This window comes from Macrotis lagotis, chromosome X, assembly GCF_037893015.1.
Source record: "Macrotis lagotis isolate mMagLag1 chromosome X, bilby.v1.9.chrom.fasta, whole genome shotgun sequence".
Classification (NCBI taxonomy): Eukaryota; Metazoa; Chordata; class Mammalia; order Peramelemorphia; family Peramelidae; genus Macrotis; species Macrotis lagotis.
In genome coordinates this window covers 460,844,480-460,856,564 of record NC_133666.1, presented here as the reverse complement: position 1 = coordinate 460,856,564, position 12,085 = coordinate 460,844,480, and the positions used below count along the sequence as shown (strand labels likewise).

General features: G+C 36.0%; 1 protein-coding gene and 1 long non-coding RNA gene across 3 annotated transcripts in view; one reads left to right on the top strand and one right to left on the bottom strand.

The window, feature by feature from the left end:
- DLGAP1 (DLG associated protein 1) overlaps positions 1 to 12,085 on the top strand; it is a 782,098-nt gene that overhangs the window by 194,132 nt on the left and 575,881 nt on the right. The gene's annotated exons all lie outside the window — the stretch shown is intronic.
- LOC141500623 (uncharacterized) overlaps positions 1 to 12,085 on the bottom strand; it is a 151,545-nt gene that overhangs the window by 113,459 nt on the left and 26,001 nt on the right. The window lies entirely within an intron of this gene.

Genomic DNA, 12,085 nt, shown 5'->3' with positions numbered 1-12,085 from the left:
ACTTGAACTTACATTCTTATGTCTTTTCAAATACCTTTTCTTGCTTTACAATTTGTCAACAACTTTCATTCCACTTAATCACTATATGGATCATCATACCTTGATCTTGAGGATATCACCTCTATCAACTACAAGTGTTCCAACTCCACATACCATACTCTAAAGTTCTTCTTTCTGTCTATGCCCTCCTGTGACCCTGGAATCAGGAGAGATTGAATTCAAATCCAGCCTTAGACACTTGACACTAACTATAAAACTTGGACAAGTCACCTAACCCTGATTGCTTCACATCCAGATCCATCTCCCATCATCTTGATTTATAGTCGGCCACTGGACTCAGATGGTTCTGGAGGAGAAAGTGAGGCTGACGAGTTATCACTAACTCATTTAAATCCAATCCACATACATATCATGATATCTTCTCCTTGATGTCTTGGTCTTCTTTGAGAACAAAGAACAAACACCATCATCATCATGCCCTTTTGTGCCTCTAGCTGTTCTATCACAAACCTATTGCTCATATAACATGCATTCTATCACTCCTGCTCTAGCCTCATTTTCCTTTCTTCAAAATCTTGACCCTCCACTTAATCAGTTTCACTTGACTCTTCCCCCTATGAATCCTTTGCTCTTTAGTCTTGTCACGACCTGTCAAGAACCCACCTCTGGTGTTCACCTTCTTCTGAATTCTTTATCTTCTCTGAATTTTCAAGACACTACTTACTCATAGTTCCCTTCCAATCTATCTGTCTTTTTGGAAAATCAACATCCATGCCCCACTCCATATGCAAGGCCCTTGCATGCAGGGCTCCTTTGGAGGTATAGGGTCCTTTTCAGGGCTGCTTTCCACCTTTGATGTTCACCTGGGACACCTAATTCTCACCTGTGGCTCCAAGAAGTTGTAGCATGCACAAGCTGTCACAACTTGATAAATCATTTCAGCAGGCAGGCTAAACCAGGTTGAGAGTAACAGAGGGAGTCTCAAACTCATCAGTGAGTTGGGGACAGTATATTTTAAGCACTAATGTAATGGATGGATGGGAAAAATTTGTTCCAATAGCCATGAAGGCAGCTGAAGCAAGCATTATAGAGCACTTAGAGTTTGATTAGACATCAAAGATGCCAAAGTCATCCACTATATCTGGAATCATAACCAGTTGTCTTGATTCTGTCTTGCCACTAGATCATGATGACTTTGGAATAGAGTGAGATGGACAACTTCATGCAACTCTACCTCACTCAAATCCAGTTTATACACAAATCAAAAGATATTACCATACCACTTTTCCATTTCTACCTCAAAGTCCTATGGTGACAGGCAAGAGATGAAACAATAGGTACAGATCCACTGGGAGCAGTAGTCACAACCCTGCACACAGGTGGTCAGACTATAAGGTCATTTCCACACTAAAAGCAGTAATGGGATGCAGCATCCCAGAGGTAACTGAGCAGCCCCTTTTAAGGATCACACAGCTCACCTCTTGGTGTGAGGAAGGGGTAGAAAAGGTGCCCTAAAAATTGACTGTTTATCCATCCCTAGGATGATTACTGCGGCAGATGGAAGACAAAAATCCTGCTGTTGAAACACAAAAATTGTACAAAAACTTCTTCAAAGAAGATTCTACTCACCATCTGAGCATGGAATATGTACACACTCATAGAAAACATGTGACTCAATAGATTTGAAAGACTAACAGCTCTTACTGCAAGAGAACTCAGCAGGTGTCCAAATAACAGCCCTTAGTGAAACAAAGCTGACAAATGAAGGCCAACTTAATGAAACTGGAGCTTAATGAAATGTTTTCTGCAGTAGCAATAGTGAAGGGGAGTTCCATGAAGCTGGGATAGACTTTGCAATCAAATATAATCTAGTCAACAAGTTTGAATGACTACCAAAAGGAATGAATGACAGGCTCATGGCAATGAGATTACCACTTGCAGGAAAATGCCATGCCACCATCAGCAGTGCCTATGCTCCCACCATAACAAACCACGATGGAGTCAAAGAAAAAAAATTATGAAGAGCTGGAGACCCTTATCATCAATGTACCAAAAGAGGACAAGTTTATAATTCTGGGTGACTTTAATGCTAGAGTAGTCTCAGACCACCAGACATGGCATGGAATTCTTGGGAAGAATAGAACTGAGGGGCGGCTAGGTGGCACAGTGGACAGAGCACCTGCCCTGGACTCAGGAGTACATGAGTTCAAATTTGGTCTCAGACACTTAATAATTACCTAGCTGTGTGGCCTTGGGCAAGCCACTTAACCCCATTGCCTTGCAAAAACTAAAAAAATAAATAAATAATAAGAAAATAAGAATAGAACTGAAACAGCAAGAGCAATGGTCCATCTACCACCGAAGACTTGTACATCTCATGACCTTTTCATCACAAACACTGTCTTCCTGGCATTTTATAGATTACATGATTGTAAGGAGAAGAGACAGCCTGGATCTGAGAATGGCAAAGGCAATGTGTGGTACAGAGGGCTGGACAGATTACAGACTCATCCTTTCCAAACTAAGTATTCAAATTCAATCAAATTGGCAACCCCAAGGCAAAATGACTACTAGAAGAATTAATGTCAAAAGATTAGAGTACCTTTCTGAATGGGAATAGTTTGGTGCTAACTTGGAGGAAAAACTGAGCCAAGACCAATTGGCAACAGTGGAGCAGAAAAAGAGTGAGAAGCTTTGAGAGATCTGGTGTAGAGTACTGCATTTACTCATTTTGGTCAGAACACTGGCAAACATCAAGCCTGGTTTGATGAAAATGATAGAGAAGCTGCTAAATGAAAAATGAGAATTCCACACATTAACCAGCAGGACAGTTCATCTATTTCTAAGAAGGCAACATTTAAGTCCCTCAAAAATAAAGTGAAGCTTAGAGAGATGAAAGACTCTTGGCTCAGTTAAAAAGGCAGGTAAAATTCAGTTTTATGCTTTTATATCGCCCTGAAGGCTATTTTTGGGTCAAAGACATATGTTACATCTCAGCTATTCAGTGCTGATGGAGCCACATTGATTTAATGATAGGATTATGATTCTAGAGAGATGAGCTGAACACTTCCCTAGTATTCTTAACAGACCATCATTAATCAATGCAGAAGTCATTGACCATTTGGAGAATTCACAGAGGGCAAGTGTTTACATGGGGATCAGAAGAAGCACTACCAGGACACCCTGAAGGTCTCTCTTAAGAACTTTAGAATTTATTATGCAGCTTGGGACACACTGGCATGGCATGCCTTCATCAGAGAAGGTAGACTGTATTATATGAGCAAGGCAGAATTGAAGCAATTCAAAGGAACCATGAAATATGTAAATCTAGAGTAAACACCCCAGGCACTCATGGGGACTATCTGTGCCTGAACTGTGGTAGAGCATTCCAAGCTTGTATTGGTCTGATCAGCTATAGTCAGACATACTGTATATTGTCTCTAACATAGCAACATCATTTTGGTCTTCTTCAATAATGAAGGACAAGAACCAACCAGGGCCCTGTCCTAATCTCCATCACCTCCCACAGACCTAACTGTCATCTCTATGCAGATAACTCCTAAGTCTACATATCGTGTGCCTTCATTTCTCTTCTGAGCCCATCTACATCTCTTTATGCTTGCTATATATCCTAAATGCATCTCAACTTGTCTAGAGCAAGCTCATTATCTTTCCATTAAATCTGTACCTTTGCCTAACTTTTTTATTTGTTGAAGGATTGACTATTCTTTAGTGTACAACCAAGAAATAGTTACTCTTGTTCCTTTGCAAATCCAAGAAGTTGATAAATCCTGAAATTTTGACTCCTCAGCATCTCTCACATTCATACTCTTCTTTGTAGTCTTTCAACCATTATGCTAATATATTCTCTCATCACATCCCACCTGGATTTTGGTTTCCTTGCTTCCATGCTATTCCCTCTTAATTCTATTCTCTACACAGCTATAAAATATATATTCTAAAAACTCAAACCTGATTAACACTCTTTTACTTAAGAAACTTCTAGAAATTATAGTCATTGGAATAAAATACATACTCTATTTGTCATTCAAAGTCCTTCAAAATAGGTTTCCAGCCTGTCTTTTCAAGTCAATTGTACATCATTCTGCATTACATAATCTACATAGTCTAAACAAGTAATTATCTTCTAACTTGTCCTCAAACATGAGATTCTATCACTAATAACTCTGTCTTTACATAGGTTGTCCCCAATGCCTTGATTACTATCTTTCTTTCCCACCATTTCCTATCTTTCTTCAGGGTTTAATTTAAAAAATATTGCCTTCAAAAATTCTCAGTTTCCTAAATTTTTAATCACCACCCCTCCCCCATTTAACTCATTTTTAACATATTTTATATATGTTCCATATTGCCCATCAATAAACATGTTGCATCCTTCCAGTACAACGTAAGTACCTTAAGGGATAGGGAACATTTTTATTTTTGATTTTTCAGCAATAGTGCTCAGCGCAACGTCTGCTACATTTGTTGTTTTCCATCTTTTAAGTCATATCTGATTCTTTATAACTCTATTTGGGGTTTTCTTGGCAAAGATACTAAAGTAGTTTGTCATTTCCTCTCCAGTTCATTTTACATATGAGGAAATTAAGTATCTGAGACCAGATTTGAGCTCTGAAAGATGAGTCTTCTTAACTCCAGGCCCAACAATCTCACCATTGCATCACTTAGTTGCCCCATGTCTACCACAAGGTAGGCACTTAATATATTCTAACGGGTTGAGTTATTTGAAATTCCTGGTGTTTAATGGGAAATCTTTAAATTTCTGTGAACATTTTTCAAATTTTGAGGATCCTAAGATTTAAAAGTGGAACGGTCCTTAGAGATCTAGTCCAAACCTTCATTTCTAAAGATAATTAAGCTAAACCCCACAAAAGTTACAGCTTATATAAGATCAAACAGATAAGTAATATATTTGGAATTTGAACTGTCTTCAGTTCCAGTTGACTTCCTACATTATCTCCCTAAGAACCTGAATATTTCAGAATGATATATGCTACATGATGAGCAGAGAGGAGGAAAAGACAAGAATTCAGAAATTTTGTTATGGGAATTGCCCAGTATTCAGGAAAGAGACATCAAATTCAGGACTCTCAGGGCACTCTGAAATGCAGCCAGACTAGATTAAAATGTAACTAGGAAATATTTCACAAAATAAATTTAAAATATAACACAACCTAGATAATGTTATTTTGTTGTTTACCAACAGAATATTCCAAGTCAATATTCTGACTGGATGAATCTAAATAGAAATATTTAAGTTTGACATCACTGATCTAGAATGTCTTCACGTATGGTTATTCTAAAATCTCCTAAGCTTTTATTAATCAATAACATAATAATAAAACTAAGCCAATATGACTGTTTTATACTTTTCTACTTTATATTTACACTCAGGGAGGCTCTTCCAGAAAAGATAAACATGAGATTATTAGAGTTTCCTCCCCAGAACTCTCTTTCCTGCTCCAGAACAAATATCTTTGAATTAAAAGTATTTTCATTCTTAAATGTCAAACTGACTATTTAATCACTTAAAGAAACTGCAGAATGGATTCTCTGCCAGATATAGGTCGTACTACAAGTCCTCTGGGGTTCCTTCCAATTCTGTTATTCTGAGTATGATCTGTTTTGTTTGAAGCTAACTAGTCAATTCAGTCATGTTAGTAAAGCGATCAAACAGTGAAGAAAAACCAGTAAAACTAGCTTTACAGCAATATGATTTGATCAACTAGATTTTATCTTGATTTCTTAGTTTTTTCTGAAAATTTTGAAGAAATAGGGAGAAAATCTAGATTTCAATGTATCTATTTTTATTTAAGTTTGAAAAAAGTTTGAAATATATCTAATACTTAAGGAGTCCTACTTATCTGAAGTCTCTCTGTGAGTTTAGAAAGTGTATCTGTGAGTTATAGCTACATTATTTATAATTTAATAGCCAAAACATGGTATCCAAGTTATAGTATTTTTATGACAGCTCATGAAGAGTATTTACTAAATTTTCAAGTAAAGAAGCATTTATTAAATATATATTATTTGCTTTGTACTTAATAAATGCATGTTCACTTTATTAAATATATATATTATTTGCCTGGTCTAGATAGTGCAGTGAATAGAACATTGGGTTTAAAATCAGAGAGACTCCTTTACATAAATTCAAATATGGTCTCAGATATTTACTAGCTATGTGACCCTAGGCAAGTCACTTAATCTGCTTTGTCTCAGTTTCCTCATCTGTAAAGTGAGCTGGAGAAGGAAATGGCAAATCATGCTAGTATCTCTGTGAAGAAAACCCCAAGTTTAAAAAAATGGGATCACAAAGAATTGGATAAGACTGAAATGACACAAAAAAAATTGCATGTTACTAAGTGCTAGGAATAAAAATACAGTAGAAAGAAATATAGCCCTTCTTTTGAAACACAGCCCTGCTCTCAAGAAGTTTAAATTCTAATTGGAGAAGGGAATACAAAAAAAAAAGTTGAAAACTTGGAGATGGGATTGGGGGGGTGGTGCAGAGGGGAGGAGAACTCACCCAGGGCATGGTTTAGAAAGTCTAGAGTCAGGAAAATATCCTGGAGAGGAATGAAGATATAGGTTATCTTAAAATTTGGAAAAGAACACAAAGGTGGAAGTTAACTTCCAGTGTGAAACATCCAAGAGAGATGAATTTATGGAGTAAACAGGTTTCTGTGGCATGATAGAGAAAATCCAGACAGTCAGGAGAGAATCTCAAAAGTATGAAAGGAATACAGACCTTTTTAAATACTCTCAGATAGACAGATAGATAGATAGATGATAGATAGATAGATAGATAGATAGATAGATAGATAGATAGATAGATAGATGATAGATAGATAGATAGATAGATCATACATACATATATATATATATATATATACTTGATTAGCTTATGCATTGTTTTCCATATTTAAAAGCATTGCCTATTCAGAAAATAATTACAAAATTACTGATTGAATTTATTTTAAAATGATTTTAATTTACACAGGATCTACAAGCAACTGCTAAACTCTAAAAGAGTTTGCCAATCCAGATTTAAGTAGCATGGGTGCCACTGTAATGCTGAAAATTGGTTAAAATCAAATATTTGATACTGATTTAGCTGCATGATCCTGGACAAATTCTAAGCTCTCAGAGCCTCTGGCTATTGAGTCTCAGTAGATCTGGTTACTGCCTTGGATTTATCTATTTAATAAGAGATAGCTTACTATATTACTTACTATGGCTCTCTCATCCTTCATTGATAGTTGCTGTGGTTCAATGGTTTCAGTTGTGTCTGACACTGTGATCTGATTTGGAATTTTCTTGGAAAACATCCTAGAGCAGTTTATCATTTCCTCCTCCAGCTCCAAATAGGGTTGTGATTTGCCAAGGATCACACAGCTAGTAAGTGAGGCTAGATTTGAATTCAGAAAGAAGGGTCTTCCTGACTTCAGAATGGAACTCTGTCCACTAAGTCAACTCATTGTCCCTCTTTTATTGATTTATATTTCCTTCATTGATTAGAGTTCCCATTTTGGAAACATTGCAAAAACAAAAAAGACAGGCTAGAACATCAACATTGTATTTAACAATATATAGCAATATAAAGTTTACAAAACACTTCATATCTCATTTGATCCTCTCAACAAACCCCAGAAGGCAGATATTATTATTATTATTATTATTATTATTATTATCATTATTATTATTATCCTTACTTTATAGATGATGAAACTGAGGCTGAGAGGTTAAATGATTTTCCCAGGTACACGAAGCTACTTAATGATTGAAGCAGAATTTCTTCACTCCATGTCCAGCACTTTGACCACTGAAACCTAAGTTTAACCATAAGGGGTCAACTATCACTTTCAATTCTACATTCACCCAAATAACTTGTGTACTCCACCTGAGGGTGGTGGAATAAATCCAAGTTTTCTAATATGGACATTTGGTTACCTCTGTCCCATCATGCCATTTTTTACTGTCTTTCCTTTGTCATATGACTTGGAGTATAATCATCTCAAGCCATCTAATGAAAATGTTGTCTTCTTCCCTTTTCTATTGTGTTTTAATAATGTTTTACTTTCATTACACAGACACAGACACAGACACAGACACAGACACACACACACACACACACACACACACACACACACACACACAGTTTTTTTTTTTAAGAATAACCATGGGAAAAGTGGTTTCTCTACTCCTTTTCCAAAACAGATAACCCAAATTCCTTTTGGTCTGCAGGCACATCAAAACTGAGGTATTTAGAGAAACATTAGTTTGGATGCTAAAATTCAAACCTCCTCAAGGGTGGCTAGGAATTCTCTATCAGGAATATGTATCAGGCAGTGATTCATCCTTTCTCCATCCACAGTCATTTGTGTTCTTTTCATTTCTCTTCTGGTCATTTATATATACTGCTGGTCTCTAACTGCTCCTTCCTGAAGCACAGCTTCATCATCAAAATATTATGATGAAAAGCAACATGGTGGTCAGAAACCATTTTGTATTTGTATCTCTGAAAATAAAAACTCCCCATCAGTAACATTCTGTGCCATTTTCCCCATATTAGGCATGCACACACATACTTAGACACTACCCCTAGGTTTAATCTTATAACCGACCCCAGAAACTTCTTTCCATGACCTCACATAGCATTTATTTCATTAAAAAAATGAAATATTTCTCTCTACTTGTTTCTATTCTTTTAAATGATACTACAGTTAGAATTCTGAAATCAGTTGATTTATCTGGTTCCATGTAATAGAGGTCTGACTGATATGGTGATAACTTTGGCTAGAATTACATTATTTCCAATTGCATCATTTTGAAAAAAATATTTTGAAAGTAAGAACAAAGAAAAAATAAAAATACTTTACATTTTTAAATATCTATATTTTAAATTTTTAAATAAAAAAAATACCTCTATCCCTTTCCATAAACCCCAGGCTACATTTTTTCTGTGCACTATTTTTCTTCTTTTTTTGATAATCTAGTAAATAAAATAACCATTATGTGGCTGTCATTTATGTTAGGAGCAATAGAACTTCTGCAAGAGATATTATTAAAATGGTGTTAGGGTGGAGATATAAAAGCTGTTTCCTCCATTTTCCTTAATGGTCACAAGTTAGTAGTTTCTTAGTCAAATTAATTCTCCTGGAATTCTTTTGTTTGTTTGTTTTTTTAGATTTTTTTCAGAAGGCAATGGAGTTAAGTGGCTTGCCCAAGGCCACACAGCTAGGTAATTATTAAGTGTCTGAGGCCAGATTTGAACTCAGGTGGATTTTTAAAAAGATATTTATTTCTTTTCTGTTTCTAAAGAGATCTACTGCTAAATTATTGTAAAAGGGTTGGATGTTGATTGGGAAAGTTTATTTTAGAGGGGAGAGGAGACCAGTTCTCACCACTAAGACTTTAAAACCTAGTGGAAAAGTAGGACCACCAGGGAGAGAAAGGAGAACTGAATTTTGTCTGCCAGCAGAATAATATCCTGACATTTCAAGTAAATATTTTCTCCAGGGAGAATTGACTTCCATTTCTCCCTCCAAGACACATGATGCCACCCCATGTTTTAGACTCCATTTAGAAGAAAAACATGCTTTGGAGCTGCTAGATAGGCAGCCCTTTCCCAATATCCCTGGCCTGTTGGCAATAACTCAATAGCAAGGATTGTCAGAATTTAGTTCCCTTGTTCCATCTTTTTTGCTGGCAATCTTCTCCTCGCTCCAAAACACGATACTCAGGAAACTGGAGTTAACCCCAGGGTATCACCTATGAGTCATAATGCTCAAGAAATCTCTTTTCTCTCTTTTGAAAGCTAGATTCCAGAATTATACTGATATAAAAATCATCCTTCCTCTATCTAGGAGACAATAGTTTATGAATGATATTAACCATAAACTTCCTTTCACCAGACAAGTGAATGAGCTTGTTATAGTTCTTAAGTGCTTTTCCAGAATACTCAGCCACTGTATAAGCTGCCTCCGTCTCTTGGGTTTGGATGGTCTAGTGTCAGGATCCTATGTTCTTTGATCTGTGTGCCAAGAAAGGAAAAAATAAAGATCAAATAAAGATTAAAAAAATAGGGAGGAATTACCCAGGTGATCCAATTTAGATCTGATGTACTTCTATCCCCAACGCAGTCATTAATATCTCCAGAGAAAAGAATGAAGAAAGCACACACACACACACACACACACACACACACACACACACACATACACATACATACACACACACACCACTATCACCACCATTGTCACCACTATTTCTTGTACTCCAGAAAGAGGCAAAAAAGAAAAGCTTTTTTTTTAAAAGATAACCAAAAGTTTCTAAGGTGGTCTATCACCCTCTAAGGAGGATGATTGCTTACCACAGAGTCCATCCCCCAAGGATTCAAACCATCTAATTCATCTTAATCAGTCCTAGTCACAGAGATATAATCAAAAGTTACTTTTTGTCTTCCTAATAAGGTGACTATAGGTATGTCTGCCAAAGATTTCAAACAAAGGTTTATACCTCCTATCAAACTCAACAAATTAAACTAGCAAATCACTCTTTATATTAGATGGCTTCTGAAAATTACCTGGAAGAACTAGATGACTCAATGGTTAGAGTATCTGGCATCAGAATTATCTTCCTGAATTCAATCTGACTTCAGATACTAGCTGTGTGACCTGGTCAAATCACTTAACCTGTGTACCTCAGTTTCCTCATCTATTGAAATAAGTTGAAGAAGGAAATGGCAAATCATTCCTGTATCTTTGCTGAAAAAAAGCCAAAATGGGAACATAAAGAGTCAGGCACAACTGAAAATAACTAAGCAACAGTGAAAAATTACCCATTACTTTGTACTCATTCAACATTTGTGGTAACTGGAAACAGAAACTTCTAAGGACATTGACCAGACATTACAGCCTCGTCTCTTAATTATTAATTGATTATTAGTGTAAGCATAATAGAAACATAGAATCAGCAAAACTATTCCTTAGCACAAATTGTGTTTGAATGAGTGAGTGCATAGCATTATCAGAGTTTTCAAATAGATAATGGGATACAGTAAGAAAATATCTAGTTTTGAAATCAGAGGATTGGGATTAAAATCTTACCTTGTCATTTACCATCTATGGGACAGTAGATAAATCACTTTACTTTTCTGGGTTTCAGCTTTCCTATGTGTATAATGAGGTGACAATGACTTTTCAAATTTAAATCTATTTTTCTATCCATGGTAGTTGACATCAATATTGCTCCTTTAAAGTATACGAGATAAGTATCAAAAATGCTAACTTTTAAAGGATGAGATTTCTATAAATTCTTGTTCTCTTGGGTATGTTACTAAAATCTTATATTTTTATATAAATATCTCTTAAACACATACTAACTAAGAAGAAAGGAACAAATTAATAACCATGCATAAAAAGACTAGCCAGGTTATCTGGTTTTCTCCTGCCTCTTAATTACTTGTTCTTCTGGATGGTGCCAAAAGATGCTACATTATTAGTATATCAGAGGGACTAAGAGAGTAGGGCTTTGTGGGCCTTTTAACTGTGAGAGTGAATGGCATTTTCTTATAGGTCGCACAATGTCACCAGCATGTCTGCCCTATGTCAATCTGAGGCTTTATCACCATTAGCTTTACATTACTACAGCTGAATATCTCCTCAAGGGAGTTATGGGTTTTCATCTCAACAGAGAAATTAGAGAGCAAATGCATATAGAATCTTTCCTAGTAACTACTTTGCTGACAATGCTGTCTCATGAGCAGGTGACGGTCTAAGAATTAAGAGGGAAATGGGGTTTTGGAAGATTGATGGATATTAGACCTCTGTTATTCCCTTTGAAGAAGGAATTTAATATTTCTTGGTATTTCTCTAATTCTGGTTAAAAGACTCATATTCCTCCCAGGACAAATCACTGTACTCTGAGAATGACCCAATAAATCAGAAAAGTTTCAAAAAAGGCAACATATTTTATAAGCACATTTGACTTCATGAATAAAAATTTTGAAGGAGATAATTGGAAAGAAATTATGAGGACAGCTAGATGATACAGTGAATAGAGT